Consider the following 17,536-nt stretch of genomic DNA (forward strand, 5'->3'; position numbering starts at 1 on the left):
CTGGGGATTGGTGCCTGCAAGATCTAGCGCACAGCTGCTATCGCTGGGAAAAGTGTGGACTTACAGTCGGCAGACCACTTCCCCCATTGCAGTTCTATTCTCTCCAGCACCTATGATATCAAGCCTGTGGCGGCACACACCAAAGGGGCACCAGATCCGCACACCAAAGGGGCAGGTTCCTGGGTGAAGTTTGATCTGCCACCACACTTATTTTTTTGTTCCATTTGGCCCTGGGGAAGAAGAGAAAGGGTAGTAACCATACTCCCCTTTCTCAGACAGATTTCCCCTCCTCATCAAGCCAGTCAACCTTAGAGACATTTTTTCAACCAGGTATCTCGGGAGCAGATGAACTTGAGTCTCATACCCCGTTTAAGAGGAAACTGTTGTCTCATTGAGCCCTGCTGGACCCTCATTCCCACTAGCTTCTAATCCAGCTATCAGAAGAACTTGCAGTGGTAGAGCTGCATCTGTACTTCCCTCTGGGGATATGGTTTCTGGAGCTCGATCTTCACTAACCCATTCTCCCCCAGGCTATTTAGCTGCCTCTTACTTACCTTCTACTTAGCCAGATAATATTACTTTGGAAACTCTCTTAGCAGCCATCTCTAATCTAGAACAGTCTGTCTCATCCAGATTGGATGCCTTGGCTAGTATCATCCACAGGAACTCCCCGACTTTGATTGGCTACTCTCAAACTATTTTGGCACATTCTGGGAAATTGGCTAACTTGGAAGTCAAGTATGATAAATTGCAGGAACGTGATATAGCCTTAATCAAGGATTGCCAATCTATTCATCATAAACTTGAGAATATGTGTAATTATAATAGAATATATAATCTTAGATTTTTAAATTTTCCCAAATATATTATGATTTCTCCTTTGGAAATGCTTAGAAAGTTTTATTTAGACCTTCTTAAGGTTTCCAAATAAGTTATCCCAGAAGTTCTGAAACTTTATTTGCCTGAAAAATAAGTTATTTTTTCTGTGATTAATCAGCAGGAGGATTCTGGGACTTATTTGGATCTCTCTGTCTTCCTAGAGCAATCCAGCTCTGAGAATTTGGATAGATCCACACTGTTAACGTTTGCCAAGGAAGCAGATAAATTGTAGACTCTTAAGCTTTTTTTCTGCCTTGCTAATAAAAGTTTTATGGGCCATAAGATTTCCTTGTTCCCTGACGTTGTCAGAGAAGCTCAGGTTTGATGGAAGCTATTCCTTTTGAAGAAATACAGGGTTTTGGCCCTTGAAGCAACCTTTGTTACATTTTGCCTGTAAGTATTTAATTAAGCTTCAAGATGTTAAATATGTCTTTACGGAAGCTTTTTTGCGAAGTCCTATGGGTACCGCTGGTATAGGCAAGGTGGTATCTGGGAGTTCCTGGGTATGCCCTTGAATATGGTAAATCTGGTATTTTTTTTTCCTTCCTTCTTATTTTCTTTATTTCTTGCCTTTAATGTGGACTAATGTGGGCTATATATATAATGCATTGCATGTTTGTTTCTTGCCTTAATTTTACTTTGTATTTAATGTCATTTTTTTTCCTAAAGCAAGGTTTACTTGTTATAAGTTTGGGGTTTTTTTTAATTAATAAAGAGAAAGTTAGAAAAAAACACATGCACATCCCTAGTTTGTAATAAAGAGATGTCCTTCCTGACAGAATCTGTCTAATCTGGTTATGTTGGGATAGCTTGTACCTCAGCTGAATTTAATTTTGGTTTGACCACAGGGTGCTGTTGCCATAACAAGCACAGATCTTATGAATTTCTTAGGGATATGCTAAATTTATCACACCAGAATTTTATTGCAACCTTTCCATTTTATTCTTTGTTGGATATTTTTTTAAAGCTTATTTCAGCAGTTTCTGGTAAAGAGAGAGCTGAAGTATACTGGGGGATCAGAGTAGGATGCTGAAAGAGAATCTTGGCATTTTTGAGCAATAAGTACTAAACTCCTTCAGATGCTTATCACAGTCGAACTATGGAAGAAAAATTGGTGGAATGAGCATCTCTGAGCTGCCATTCACAGGGGCAACCAGTAGAGGCACACTCATCTATAGGAATCAGATACTCTACAGTACTTGTACTGGAAAGATAAAGGAATATGTGCTAAGGCTCTGTACTATTCTGTATCCTCCAGCATTTTAATCCTTACATTTTCATTTTCAAAGCTGAGAATCTCTGCAAGTGTAGCATAATTAAATTCCAGAAAATCTCCAGCCTTTCCTTGAAAAGCACCTGGAACTTTTCTGTTCAGTAAATATTATGGCTGATTTCTGAAAAGCTCAAGGCTGTGCAAGAAAATTATTCTGATTCCAATTCCTGGGCGGCCTCACTCACTCCTTTGCAGTGAGAGGAAAAAATCATGAGGTCCATATTGAAAACCATTTAGCCATTTCTTCAGACTGATGATAGCGGAATCGCATACTCTCAGCCATTATTGTATGCTGAAGGGCATATACGCCATCTTCTTCAATCTATGAGGAGTTTGAAACCACCTCACACTCCTTGGCAAACTCCATTTTAGTTAACTGCATGGCCTGGTTAAGAGCCAGTACCCTATACGAGGGTATCCATAAAAAGGTGGCAGATGTGCCCTTCCTTGGTGATTAACCTCTTTGGAGATAAATTGAGAGAAACAGTTGCTCAGATTAAAGAACATTTTAAACAACAAACCTTGTAGAGTGAAAATGTCTCCAAATAGTTCCAACTATAATCTCACTCTTTTTTGCTATTAATTATATGACCTTGTCTGAATAATGTGTGGCCTTCATATAACTTAGTGCTGGACTGCACAACTTGATTTTATGACTTATGTCCTCATTTCTGCTTATGGAATTTTAATCCTTAATCTTTATTGCAAAATAAACACTTTTTTAGAAAATTTTCAAACTGCAATTAAAATAGCATATGGGATTATTTACTGCAATGGCCTTGCTCAAAAATTTACATTGGCCAGACATCTCATTCCATCAAAGAACATCTCAGAGAGCATCAAAGCTGACTGAAGACCAAGGATGCACAAGCACCAATAGTTTCATATTGCACATCTTTGTGTCACAGATTTATAGACCTAAGCTCCCACCACAACTGGGAGCTTGATTGATAGCCAGTTTTCCCATGGCTGGCCCCTTTAAAAATAGACTGAAGACCAAGGATGCACAAGCACCAATAGATTCACATTGCACATCTTTGCGTCACATAATTATAGTATTAAACAATGGGGTTTTTCTTTTTTATAATATGATACAAAAAATGGAAATGTTTGCCAATTTGCTTCAGAATTTTTAAATGTTTGCTACAGAAATCTATCCCTGAGCTGCCACAGGAAACGAGGGGACTGTATCTTAGAACTTCTGCTCCCTATTGTCCAAACTTGGGGGAGAAGAGATGAATGGGGGGGGAGGGGGCGACAGCACCAACAGTGCCTAGGGGTGCCAAAATACTAAATCTGTCTCTGGTTTTCTGTAGATAGCAGAATGAATTACCCATACTAAATTCCCAGCCACCTCCCTGGAGTTGACTACCTAGCTAACTTTAGCTCTAAAATTGGCTGAGGTAGCTCACGAGGCAACGTCCGAGTGGGAATTCTTGCATATGCTCAATAGAGCAAAAGCTCTACTAGCTATGAGAGAGAAGTCTGCTGGATGACGTCACCCACATGTTATGGCTAATTCATCCTGCTGACTACGTAAAACACCGTTTATGGGTAGCACATTTGCTTTCAGGAATCTCTTTGGTTGCAGAGTGTATGTATGTGAGTGTGTGTATGCATATGCATGAGTGAAAGATGATAGACAGATTTGGCAAAGCTAGAAACCATAGTAGCTGCTAATCTAATCCCAGATTAGGGGCAGGATATCCCTATCAGAAGTTACATGCTATCTGGAAATCCCAGAAACAAAGGAGATACATTTTACTTTAATGCTTCTATTGTGAGCCCTGCTTCAGCCCAGTTCAGTAGAAAGCTGTGCAATATTACCTCACCATCTGGGAGGATCTCTCCCAGTGTGGTAATATTGCACAGCAAGTACAGCACTTCCCACAACAGGCAGATGTAAAGATAGAATGTAATGCCCGCCACTAGGGATGTACTTTTGTTTGAAATGAAACTGGAAATTTCATTTAATTTCATTGGGGGAAAAAAAAGAAAAATGAGTGAAAGTTTACTCATGTTTTGTTTTGCTTTTTAGCATTCATCCTCTACGCCTCCACCAAAATGAAAAAATTAAAACCACTCTATTCTGAGTTTGGTCCATACAGGGCTCGGCCTACCCTGCTGGATGCTTTATGTCCTGCCCCACACGGCCTTACTCCATCCATGGAGTTTGCCAAAGGGAGCAGAAGTAATTTCCATCATGCGTGCCCCACTAGGTCTCTATTTAAAATGACTCTAGCCTCAGGACAGGCTACTGGTTGTATATAAAGAGATTAGGGATTGCTTCTGTTCTTTTCAGATTCTGGTGATCCCCATGAATGGGGTAAGGCGCTTGGGGAGAAGAACTCAGAAGATGGAGGGCAGGCCTGACTTGACCCAGTCTGACGTACCTTTAATTTTTAAATTTTGTCAGTGAGGAGAAGAAATGGTAGGGGAGTAGGCTTGGGGCTATAATGATCTGATATCATTTTAGTTTATTTTTTTTATTCATTTTGTAATTGATTTCCTTTTAATGAAATGAAATAAATTAGAAACAAAATGAATCCCTCTTCCAAAAAAAAGTGAAAAATTGAAGTGCACATTCCTAGCTGCCATCTAGCAACTAGGCCTAATAGCACATGCTAAATATAGAATTATATGAGGCCAAAATAGTTTGGCTGGAGGTGAGCAGAGGATGAGGGTCCCCAAATTTGTATAAATACTGTTAAGTGCACTGGTCTCTCTAAATTGTGGATGCGTGCGTGCGCACAAAGATTCTGACCCCATGCACAAGCTCCTTGCTGTCAAGCGATGGAGGCCTAGCTGGCCCCTGTGGAGCTCATCCTGCAGCAGCAGAAGAGAGTTTCGAAGGCCTGGCAGGCCACAGCAGAGCCCATCTCATAGTGGCCAAAGAGAGCAATGGAGGCCTAGCAGGACCTAGAAGAAAAGGCCCAGAAGAGAAGGTGAGACCCCATGAGTGTGTATATGAGAGAGAGAGCCTGTTTGTATGAGAGCCTGTGTGTGAGAGAGAGGGGAGGGGTTTGTATGAGAGCCTGTGTGTGTGTTTTTGTGTGTGCGTGAGACAGAGAGAGGATAAAGTTTGTGCAGCCCCCCTCCCCAATCCACGACAATCTCAGGGTGACTGAAAAAAAAAAAAAAAGCTCAGGTATGGAGAGTTAGGAGACTTTAATCCTTATTTATTTTATTTATTTATATTTATTTAAGGTTTTTATATACCAGCATTCATGATACAATCACATCATGCTGGTTTACAGATAAACAGGGGTGCAAAATAGACTTCAAATTGGAACTATAGTGCAGAAGAAAGCAGTTACAAATAACAAGGACTGTTGAACTAGGAGAAGAGGGAAAATAAAGGAAAAGGTTAATAACAGCTAAAATTATTTACAAAGAGATGAAATTGAGCTGACTGTGTTATGTATGTTGATGGTGAAGGGCATTAATTGGAGTTCGGGAAAGCTTGCTTAAACAGCCAAGTCTTAAGTCTTTTCCTAAAGGTTGGGAGGCAGGGCTCCTATCTGAGATCAGGGGGGATGGAGTTCCATAACGGTGGACCAGCTGTAGAGAGGGCTCGATCTCTTAAGGTAATATGTCTAGTGGTTTTGGTAGGAGGTACCTAGAGAGATCCTCTGTATGTGTCTCTGGTAGGTCTTGAGGAGTTGTGTAAGTGGAGAGAGATTTGTAGGTCAATTGTAGTGTGTTGATGGATGGTTTTGTATATAAAGGAGATAGATTTGTAGATGATTCTGAAGTGAATTGGTAACCAATGTAGATCTTTTAGGATTGGAGAGATGTGGTCTCTTTTCCTGGTGTTTGTCAGTTAGTGTGCTGCCGCATTTTGTACCATCTGAAGCGGTTTGGTGTAGGAGGAAGGGAGACCTAGTAAGATAGAGTTACAGTAATCTATCTTTGAGAAAATAATTGCTTGGAGGATCATTCTGAAATCTTGAGCGTGGAAGAGAGGCCTTATCCTTTTTAGCACTTGGAGTTTGTGGAAACAGTCTTTGGTAGTTCTGTTAATGGAAGCTTTAAAGTTCAACCGATTGTCAATTATCACTCCTAAGTCTCTCACTTGTGTGGTTGGTGGGTTGCTGGATGCGTAGAGGTGGAATTACTGTTCTCAGGAGAGATGAGTAGTAGTTCGGTCTTGGAGGAGTTTAATACTAGGTTTAGGCTGTTGAGGAGGTGTTTGATTTCTTGGTGGCAGATTTCCCAATGATCAAGTGTTTTCCAATATGTGTCTTTAATGGGGATCAGGATCTGAATATCATCTGTGTAGAGAAAATGTTTTAGGTTGAGGTTGGTGAGGAGCTGGCAAAGCGGTAAAAGGTAGATGTTAAAGAGCGTCGGAGACAATGAGGAACCCTGTGGGACTCCTACGGTTGAGTCATAGCGTGATGATTCTTTGTTCTGGATTTTAACCTTGTAACCTCTGTTGCTGAGAAACGTTTTAAACCAAGTTAGTGCAGTGCCGGTAATTCCTATGGAAGCTAACTGGTTAATGAGTTTTGTTATTGGATTGTATATGATGTGCCTGCAGTTTTGAAATATTATATTAGTGTTTTGAGAAATTTATAAACACTTTTAAAATTTTAATTATTGTATGTTTTATTCATTAGTTGTTTTGAAATCTTTATTATTTTTATTAGTTTGGTTTTACTCTTATGATTGTTTTATATTTTTTTATTTTATGCTTGTTGGTCCCTTATTCTCTCTTTGGTAAGGGTCTGACTGTGTTCTGTATGTGTGATCGAGGTGAGTTATTCTGCTAGTGTACAATTTCTTTGTAGGGATCTATAGCACTCTGTTTTGTTCTGTTTTCAGTAGGAGGTGTATTAGCCTTCTAGGGCCTGATATAATATTTGTAGTGCTGTTCTTTCTTGGGTAGGTTTGTTGCTGTTTGTGTCCTGAGAGTTAGAGTTTTGATATGGCAAATTTGTCTCTTGGGATAAACTATATTCTTGGCAGGTCATGATAGCTTTTATTGGATCTATGTAAGTATTATCTAAATATATTGTGTATGAGCTATTGAGATAATATGAGGTCCATATTCAAAAGCAGTTTAGGCAGATAATGTAATAGTTATCCATCTAAATGACTTCCCTGGCTATATTCAGCCTTTATCCTGCTAAATTCTAGCCAGCTAATAAGTTAGGATGCTAGAATTTAGCCAGATAAGTTAGGTGCAGTTCAGGGGTGTAACTGGGAGGAATTATTAGCTGGCTAAGTTAACTGGCTAACTCCAATATTCAGAGTTAGCTGGATGACTTAGTCGGTTAAGTCTGGTTGAGGCAAAGAGCTGTCCTAAAGTTAGCTGTCTATAATTAGCCAGCTAACTACCGTATTTTTCACTCCATAAGACACACCTGACCATAAGACACACCTAGGATTCAGAGGGGGAAAATTAAAAAAAAAAAAAAATGGTGGGCTAAACCGGCTCTGTTCCTGGGCATCTGTGCGTCTTATGGAGCAAATTAGGGGAGTGCATAAAATCTTTTTGGTCCCCATTTTGTTTTCGGGTCTGGGGAGGGCCATTTCAGTCCACTCCCCAGATCAGAAAACTTTTATCATTCTCTTTCTGTGGAAACCCCCCCCCCCCCAAAAAAAAAACCAACCCCCATCCCAACTCTCTAAATGTAATTAACTACAACCCCCCACCCTCCTGACACCCCCCCCCCCCACAAGACCTGCCAAACGTCCCTGGTGGTCCAGCGGGGGTCCGGGAGCGATCTCCTGCACTTGGGCCGTTGGCTGCCAGTAATCAAAATGGCGCCGACGGTCCTTTGCCCTTACTGTCACAGGGGCTACCGGTGCCAGCATTAGGCCTGGGCTGAGGCTAAGACCTTAGTGTCACGGTTGAGCATAGACCGTGGCCTCTGCAATTTTATTTAGAGTTTCAAAATGAAACAAATTTAAAATTTTGAAAACAACCCAAAATGAAATAGGAAACTTTGTTTCCATTGCCTATTTTATTTCTTCTGAATGCACACCCCTAGTATCTGGGTCCAGGCCAAGGTTGAGGCAGGTAGCGAGCAGGCAGGTAGAGTTCCGACAAGGGTCAGGGAAGATGGCGGTCCAAAGAGAATTCAATATCCGTAGCAGAGGTCAGAACCAGGAATCAGGTAGAGACAGATAGACAAGACTAGACAAAGCACTGGAGACCAAGACTCAAGCAGGGCAGGATAGGGCAAGGGAACAACAAGGTAAGGCATGGCAAGATAGTGTACCAACAAAACAAGAAGGAAAACTTCTTGTTTTGTTGGTACCTAGTGCTGAGTGATTGAGGGAAGCGCGACTGAGGTGTAAATACCCAGCATGGTGACATCATTAGCAGATGTTGCTGCAAGCCTTTTCTGCCATGGGACCTTTATAGGCCGGCACGCATATATGTGTGCCTAGGGGCAGCACCGGTGGGCAGAGAATGGCGGCGTCTTTGCCAATTTGGGACTCGGTGGTGTGCAGGATGAGTTCACATGATCTTAGGGCTCTCCCACAGTCAGCAAAGTGTTACAAGCAATGAATTCCAGAGCTTAATTGTGTGAAAGAATTTTCTCCAGTTTGTTTTAAATGTGCTACTTACTAACTTTTTGAAATGTTGCCTAGTTTATGTATTATTTGAAGAATAAGTAACAAATTCACATTTACCCATTCTATTCCACTGATTGATTTTAAAGACCTCTATCATTTCCCCCTTCAGCCGTCTCTTCTCTGAGCTGAGTAGCCCTAACCTTTTTAACCTTTCCTTATTGGGGAGCTGTTCCACCTCCTTTATCATTTTTGTCTCCCTTCTCTGTACCTTTTCCAGTTCAGTTATATCATTTTTTGAGATACGGCAGCTAGAATTGTACACCGTACTCTAGGTGCAGTCTCACCTCGGTATCATGATATTCTACATTATATTTTCCATTCCTTTCCTAATAATTCCTAACATTCTGTTTTGACTTCTGTTGCACACTGAGCCGAGGATTTCAAAGTGTTGTACACCCAGATGCCTTTCCTTGGTTGTACACCCAGATGCCTTTCCTTGGTTGTAACTCCTAACATTGTTTAACTACGTGTAGATTATTTTTCCCTATGTGCATTACTTTGCAGTTATCCACATTAAATTTCATGTGAAATTTGCTTGCCTAATCTCGCAGTGTGTTATTGCAATTTCTCATAATTCTCTTGTGACTTAACTACTCGGAATTTATAGACATAATCTGACTGAGGTGAAGTTACCCCTGCGATTAGAGAAAAATGTCTAAGGGATGATGTTGATAATTGAAAATTATCCACTTTGGTTTATTGACCACTGGGATATCGACTAGATGATTTGTTATTTCTGATTGAGCAATGGATTGCACTACATTTGAAAACTGTTAATCTATTGTATTGGGTGACTTTAATGTACACATTGATAATATTGAATTGCGATATATTAGGGAGATTGTTGAGTGAATGTGTGATAGTGAATTACATCAACTGATTATGCTGCCAACCCACAAAGATGGACATTTATTTGATTTAGTGTTTTGTCAGGAAAAATATTGACGGCAGCATATTTTAACAGTGGAAGATATTTTTGATATGTTATGGTCTGATCAGTATGTCACTGAAGTGTCCAAAAAAAAATTAGAATCAATCAAAAAATAATGAAACTAACGAGAGATAAGGTAGACCCTGGAATATTTTATGAAATGCAAGCAGTTGATAATGAAAAGATGACTGGAGTAGAATAAATTGAATTAGAACAGCTCCTTGAGTAAGGTGTATAGTAGTGTAGCACTTTTAAAGACAGTTTACAAAAGGTCAAATACAAGAAACACAGCCCCCTGGGTTTAAGAGAGATCCAAATTGCGAGTGGAGGTTTGAAGTGCAGAGAGGAAATGGAGAAAAATGAAAAATGAGGATACAAAGGGTAAATATAGAAGCTGATGGCAAAGTATTAAAAAAAAAAAAAAAAAAGGGAAGCGTGTTTGAAATTAGAAGAAATCATTATACTCAAGGTATTTCAAGTTGCTTAACTAACTCTAAGCTCATGTTTAATACTGTGCGGAATTTACTGAGGGGGTCTAAGAATAATTGACAATGAACTTCCAGATGGTGAAATATTAGCAGATTTTTTTTTTTTTAAAGTCAATGATCTCCATACTACATTGCAAAATGGGGCATGGTTAGAAAAAGAAGCAGTTGATACAAATATTTTAGGGGGTGGGTATGAGTTTTCAATGCTCTTGATTGCAAGATTGGATGATTTGGTTTCACATTTAAGAACTATTTCTAGTCCTATGGACCCATGTTCTTTCTGGATTGTTCATAAGTCAAAGGGGGAGATGTATAAAATATTACTTCAGTTGGTGATTCAGTCATTACAAGAGGGTTGTTTGCCGGATTTGTTAAAGAAGGCGATGATTCGACCAGCTAAAAAGAATCCTCCTTTAACAACGTCTGACATTACTAATTATAAACCTATCTCAAATTTCTGCACAGTAATTAAAATAATTGAATAGTGGGTACTAATGCAGTTGCATGAGTTTTTAGAAGAAAAATATTTTGGATCAGTTTCAGTACAGTACAGAAACATACTTATGATCATTATTTAATAATGTGTTCAAGATATCGGATGAGAGAATACTTTTGTTCTTAGTTTAATTAATTGCTAGTTCTGCTTTTGACACTATTGGCCATGTGATTCTATGGAATTGGCTCTACACTGCTAAGATGGTTTATGTCTATTTTAAAGAATAGACCACAGTGAGTAACTGTTGGATACAATATGTCTACTTAAAAGCATGTTTCCTCACGCCACAGGGATCTGCCTTGTTGGCAGTGCTCTTTATTGTTTATATTCTGCTGTTGACTGATGTGCTAAGAGCATTAGGTGTACATTATTATATATGTGCTGATGATGTGCAGATTTTGATCCCTGTGGTGTAGACAGTAATTTACTAGTTGAACATTTAATGAATTGTATATTTTTAATCACTAAATGGATGACTGATAACATCTTAATGTTAAATATACAAAAAACTAACGTCAAATGGCTGGAAGAAGACAAGTGCACCTACAATTCACAATTTGGTACAGTTAGCAACCTCTACAGTTGAGGTAAGCCAAGAAGGGTGAGATTTGTATATATGTCTAGATTCAGGGCTTACACTAAAAAAATGTTAGGTAGGTAGTCAAAACATTTTATTTAAAAATGCTAGTGCCAGGAAAAATAGTGGAAAATGTTCTAAACATCAAAATCACAGAACATATAGAAAGACATGGTTTAATGGAACAAAGTCAGCATGGCTTTACCCAAGGCAAGTCTTGCCTCACAAATCTGCTTCACTTTTTTGAAGGAGTTAATAAACATGTGGATAAAGGTGAACTGGTAGATGTAATATACTTGGATTTTCAGAAGGCGTTTGACAAAGTTCCTCATGAGATGCTTCTAGGAAAAGTAAAAAGTCATGGGATAGGTGGCGATGTCCTTTCGTGGATTGCAAACTGGCTAAAAGACAGGAAACAGAGAGTAGGATTAAATGGACAATTTTCTCAGTGGAAGGGAGTGGACAGTGAAGTGCCTCAGGGATCTGTATTGGGACCCTTACTTTTCAATATATTTATAAATGATCTGGAAAGAAATACAACGAGTGAGATAATCAAATTTGCAGATGACACAAAATTGTTCAGAGTAGTTAAATCACAAGCAGATTGTGATAAATTGCAGGAAGACCTTGTGAGACTGGAAAATTGGGCATCCAAATGGCATATGAAATTTAATGTGGATAAGTGCAAGGTGATGCATATAGGGAAAAATAACCCATGCTATAATTACTAGAGATGTGAATCGGAACCGGAATCGGTTCGGATTCTGGTTCCGATTCACATGTGGTTTTATTTTCATCGGGCCCGATCGCGGTTTTGTTTATCGGCTGAGCCCGAGCCGATAAACAAAAAACCCACCCCGACCCTTTAAAACTAATACCTTAGATAAGTTCTTGGAGGAGAAGTCCATTACCTGCTATTAAGTTCACTTAGAGAATACCCACTGCCATTAGCAATGGTAACATGGAATAGACTTAGTTTTTGGGTATTTCCCAGGTTCTTATGGCCTGGATTGGCCACTGTTGGAAACAGGATGCTGGGCTTGATGGACCCTTGGTCTGACCCAGTATGGCATTTTCTTATGTTCTAATAGCAATGGCTATTTTCTAAGTCAACTTAATTAATAGCAGGTAATGGACATCTCCTCCAAGAACTTATCCAATCCTTTTTTAAACACAGCTATACTAACTGCACTAACCACATCCTCTGCCAACAAATTCCAGAGTTTAATTGTGCGCTGAGTAAAAAAGAACTTTCTCCGATTAGTTTTAAATGTACCACATGCTAACTTCATGGAGTGCCCCCTAGTCTTTCTATTATCCGAAAGAGTAAATAACCTATTCACATCTACCCGTTCTAGACCTCTCATGATTTTAAACACCTCTATCATGTCCCCCCTCAGCCGTCTCTTCTCCAAGCTGAAAAGTCCTAACCTCTTTAGTCTTTCCTCATAGGGGAGCTGTGGTGACCACAATTGTACACAGTATTCAAAGTGCGGTCTCACCATGGAGCAATACAGAGGCATTATGACATTTTCCGTTTTATTCACCATTCCCTTTCTAATAATTCCCAACATTCTGTTTGCTTTTTTGACTGCCGCAGCACACTGAACCGACGATTTCAATGTGTCATCCACTATGACGCCTAGATCTTTCTTGGGTTGTAGCACCTAATATGGAACCCAACATTGTGTAATTATAGCATGGGTTATTTTTCCCTATATGCATCACCTTGCACTTATCCACATTAAATTTCATCTGCCATTTGGATGCCCAGTTTTCCAGTCTCACAAGGTCTTCCTGCAATTTATCACAATCTGCTTGTGATTTAACTACTCTGAACAATTTTGTGTCATCTGCAAATCTGATGATCTCACTCGTCTTATTTCTTTCCAGATCATTTATAAATATATTAAAAAGCAAGGGTCCCAATACAGATCCCTGAGGCACTTCACTGACCACTCCCTTCCACTGAGAAAATTGTCCATTTAATCCTACTCTCTGTTTCCTGTCTTTTAGTCAGTTTGCAATCCACGAAAGGACATCGCCACCTATCCCATGACTTTTTACTTTTCCTAGAAGCATCTCATGAGGAACTTTGTCAAACGCCTTCTGAAAATCCAAGTATATTACATCTACCGGTTCACCTTTATCCACATGTTTATTAACTCCTTCAAAAAAAGTGAAGCAGATTTGTGAGGCAAGACTTGCTTTGGTTAAAGCCATGCTGACTTTGTTCCATTAAACCATGTCTTTCTGTATGTTCTGTGATTTTGATGTTTAGAACACTTTCCACTATTTTTCCTGGCACTGAAGTCAGGCTAACCGGTCTGTAGTTTCCCGGATCGCCCCTGGAGCCCTTTTTAAATATTGGGGTTACATTTGCTATCCTCTAGTCTTCAGGTACAATGGATGATTTTAATGATAGGTTACAAATTTTTACTAATAGGTCTGAAATTTCATTTTTTAGTTCCTTCAGAACGCTGGGGTGTATACCATCCGTCCAGGTGATTTATTACTCTTCAGTTTGTCAATCAGGTCTACCACATCTTCCAGGTTCACTGTGATTTGATTCAGTCCATCTGAATCATTACCCATGAAAACCTTCTCCATCATGGGTACCTCCCCAACATCCTCGTCAGTAAACACCGAAGCAAAGAAATCATTTAATCTTTCCGTGATAGCCTTATCTTCTCTAAGTGCCACTTTAACCCCTCGATCATCTAACGGTCCAACTGACTCCCTTACAGGCTTTCTGCTTCGGATATATTTTAAAAAGTTTTTACTGTGAGTTTTTGCCTCTATGGCCAACTTCTTTTCAAATTCTCTCTTAGCCCGTCTTATCAATGTCTTACATTTAATCTGCCAATGTTTATGCTTTATCCTATTTTCTTCTGTTGGATCTTTCTTCCAATTTTTTAATGAAGATCTTTTGGCTAAAATAGCTTCTTTCACCTCCCCTTTTAACCATGCCGGTAATCGTTTTGCCTTCTTTCCATCTTTCTTAATGTGTGGAATACATCTGGACTGAGCTTCTAGAATAGTATGCCTTTTGGGCATTTTTTACTTTTGTAGCTGCTCCTTTCAGTTTTTTTCTAACAATTTTTCTCATTTTATCAAAGTTTCCCTTTTGAAAGTTTAGCACGAGAGCCGTGGATTTGCATACTGTTCCTCTTCCAGTCATTAAATCAAATTTGATCATATTATGATCACTATTGCCAAGCGGCCTCACCACCGTTACCTCTCTCACCAAGTCCTGTGCTATACTGAGAATTAGATCTAAAATTGCTCCCTCTCTTGTCTGTTCCTGAACCAATTGCTCCATAAAGCTATCATTTATTCCATCCAGGAATGTTATCTCTCTAGCGTGTCCCGATGATACATTTACCCAGTCAATATTGGGGTAATTGAAGTCTCCCATTATTACCGCACTACGAATTTGGTTAGCTTCCCTAATTTCCCTTAGCATTTCACTGTCCGTCTCACCATCTTGACCAGGTGGATGGTAGTATACTTCTATCACTATAGTCTTCCCCAACACACAAGGGATTTCTACCCATAAAGATTCAATTTTGTATTTAGTCTCATGCAGGATGTTTATCCTGTTGGACTCTATGCCATCCCGGACATAAAGCACCACACCTCCTCCCGGGTGCTTCTCTCTGTCATTGTGATATAATTTGTACCCCGGTATAGCACTGTCCCATTGGTTATCCTCTTTCCACCATGTCTCTGAGATGCCAATTAAGTCTATGTCATCATTTACTGCTATACATTCTAATTCTAATGCATCATTAGTATCCTTTGAAGATACCTCTCTTCGAACCATGTGCTGCTCAGCGACTGTCAGCTTTCCCCTTTGTTCTAGTTTAAAAGCTGCTCTATCTCATTTTTAAAGGTTAGCGCCAGCAGTCTGGTTCCACCCTGGTTAAGGTGGAGCCCATCCTTTCGGAAGAGACTCCCCCTTCCCCAAAAGGTTCCCCAGTTCCTAACAAAACTGAATCCCTCTTCCTTGCACCATCGTCTCATCCACGCATTGAGACTCCGGAGCTCTGCCTGCTTCTGGGGACTTGCGCGTGGAACAGGGAACATTTCAGAGAATGCTACCCTGGAGGTTCTGGATTTAAGCTTTCCACCTAAGAGCCTAAATTTGGCTTCCAGAGCCTCCCTCCTACATTTTCCTATGTCGTTGGTGCCCACATGTACCACGGCAGCTGGCTCCTCTCCAGCACTGTCTAAAATCCTATCTAGGTGACGCGTTAGGTCTGCCACCTTCGCACCAGGTAGGCATGTTACCAGGCGATCCTCATGCCCACCAGCCACCCAGCTATCTACATTCCTAATAATCGAATCATCAACTATGATGGCCGACCTAACCCTTCCTTCTTGGGCAGTAGGCCTTGGGGAGATACCCATATAATTGTCCTTTCGCACTGAGGATATCTCCCCAACTTCCTCTTCAGAGATCTCATATTTATGTTTTGTGATCTGTTATTGTTAAATTCATTGACTGAGGATTTGCTTGGTGAAAAAGATTATTTAAAATTTAAGAAGAAACTGAAGGCTCAGTTATTTGGTCAGGCCTACGTTTAAATGGTGGAATTTTTATTTTCTGAAAGCCTAATAAAAATTGTTTAAACTAAATGGAATTTTTTCTGTTATCTATTTTAAGTTTATTTTTATTGTGATTTTATATGTTTGTTAATTATTTTAAATATGTATGTCTTATTGTGATCCACTTTGGGCAGATTTTATTTGGAAATTAGAGGGCTAAAGAAATACATTTTTGTGTCATCTGCAAATTTGGACATCTCACTTGTCGTTCCCTTTTCCATGTCATTTATAAATATGTTAAAAGAACAGGTTCCAGTACAGATCTTTAGACACTCCACTGTTTATCTTTCTTCGTTTCATTTATTCCTGCTATTTCCTATCTTGTAACCAGTTTGCAATTCACAATAGGACATTGCCTCCTATCCCATGACTTTTTATTTTTCTCAGGGGTCTTTCATGAGGGACTTTGTCAAACACCTTCTGAATATCTAGATATGTTATATCCACTGGGTTACCATTATCCACATGTTTATTAACCCCTTAAAAAATGGAGCAGATTGGTGAGGCAAAATTTCTGTAGAGATCCAGTTGGATCCCTACCTAAACCATACAGAATATTCCATTTGAGTGACAATGTGAGTAGGTAGTTCCCCCTATGGGAGATTGTATATGGTGTGTTCCTCTGATATAAATATTCAGACTACCATTTTATGTTTTGGATTTTCAGTTACCCTCCCAGGGGCTGTCCCCTGATTTTTCGGTTGTTTAGGCTTTAATGCCACCATGGAGCCTCTTATTTTGGATATGGGAGTTTTTTTTACCTTCCCTATTATACCTTTTATATTTTTATGCTGAATTATTTGAGTTCTGAGTACCCATTACCTAGGGACTCACTTTCTGCTTTCCTGTTCTAACAATACTGGGAGAGGTTCTCTTCACTGAGAAGGAACCTGAGGATCATCTGTATCTAGATGAAGGATGACTTTCAGCCATACCTAGGAGAAGAATAAAGGGGAGAAAGCAGTTGGGATGGATCCCTTATAGGGTTCATGAACATCTGCTGGAGATTGTAGGAGAAGAGGAGTAACAGCAGTATCACTTTGATACTAAAAAGAAGAAGAGAATAACTGGTGCTTTTCAGATACTGTGAGTAGATTATGGATTGTGAGAATACAGCATGGAGAAGTAGGAAATGACTGTGTAAGACTGGGTTTCATGTTTAACATTTCACTTACATTGGGAGGGGAGCATCAAACTTGTCTTATGCCATCTTGAAGTTGAATTAAATTCTGAGAAGTCACAAATGTATTAAGAGATATTTGTAACATCAATAAGTGAATCATTGGCTGTAAAGACTATCTTCATTAATTTACAGCATCTCAGTAAAAGTAATGTTGGAAGCTAAGTCCGCTCACAGTGTGCTTTTTACGACTTAGTGATTTTAACCCTCATCAATGCTGTTATCATCACTGCTGCATACAAGAACTTTGAACTGGGACTTAATGGTTTCCCTGCTCAGGGAATGCTGGGGATTAATACAGCTAAACATAAAAGTAAAGTTTATCATCCGTGACTGTATTTGAGATATGGCTTCTGGAGCCACTATCCGGGTTCTGCCATCCCAGGGAGTACACTTTCCTTGTGTAAATCCGTTGGCTGTGTCCCATTAAACCATGCCTTTCTATATGTTCTGTGATTTTATTCTTCTGGCACTGAAGTCAGGCTCATCAGTCTATAGTTTCACGTATCA

At 39.6% G+C, this 17,536-nt stretch overlaps 1 protein-coding gene and 1 long non-coding RNA gene across 9 annotated transcripts in view; one reads left to right on the forward strand and one right to left on the reverse strand.

Annotated features, from left to right (window-relative positions):
- The window catches only part of DAB2IP (DAB2 interacting protein), a 1,007,890-nt gene that overhangs the window by 212,819 nt on the left and 777,535 nt on the right, over positions 1-17,536 (forward strand). The window lies entirely within an intron of this gene.
- The window catches only part of LOC115098119, a 73,278-nt gene that overhangs the window by 794 nt on the left and 54,948 nt on the right, over positions 1-17,536 (reverse strand). The window lies entirely within an intron of this gene.

Source organism: Rhinatrema bivittatum, chromosome 8 (genome assembly GCF_901001135.1).
Source record: "Rhinatrema bivittatum chromosome 8, aRhiBiv1.1, whole genome shotgun sequence".
NCBI lineage: Eukaryota > Metazoa > Chordata > Amphibia > Gymnophiona > Rhinatrematidae > Rhinatrema > Rhinatrema bivittatum.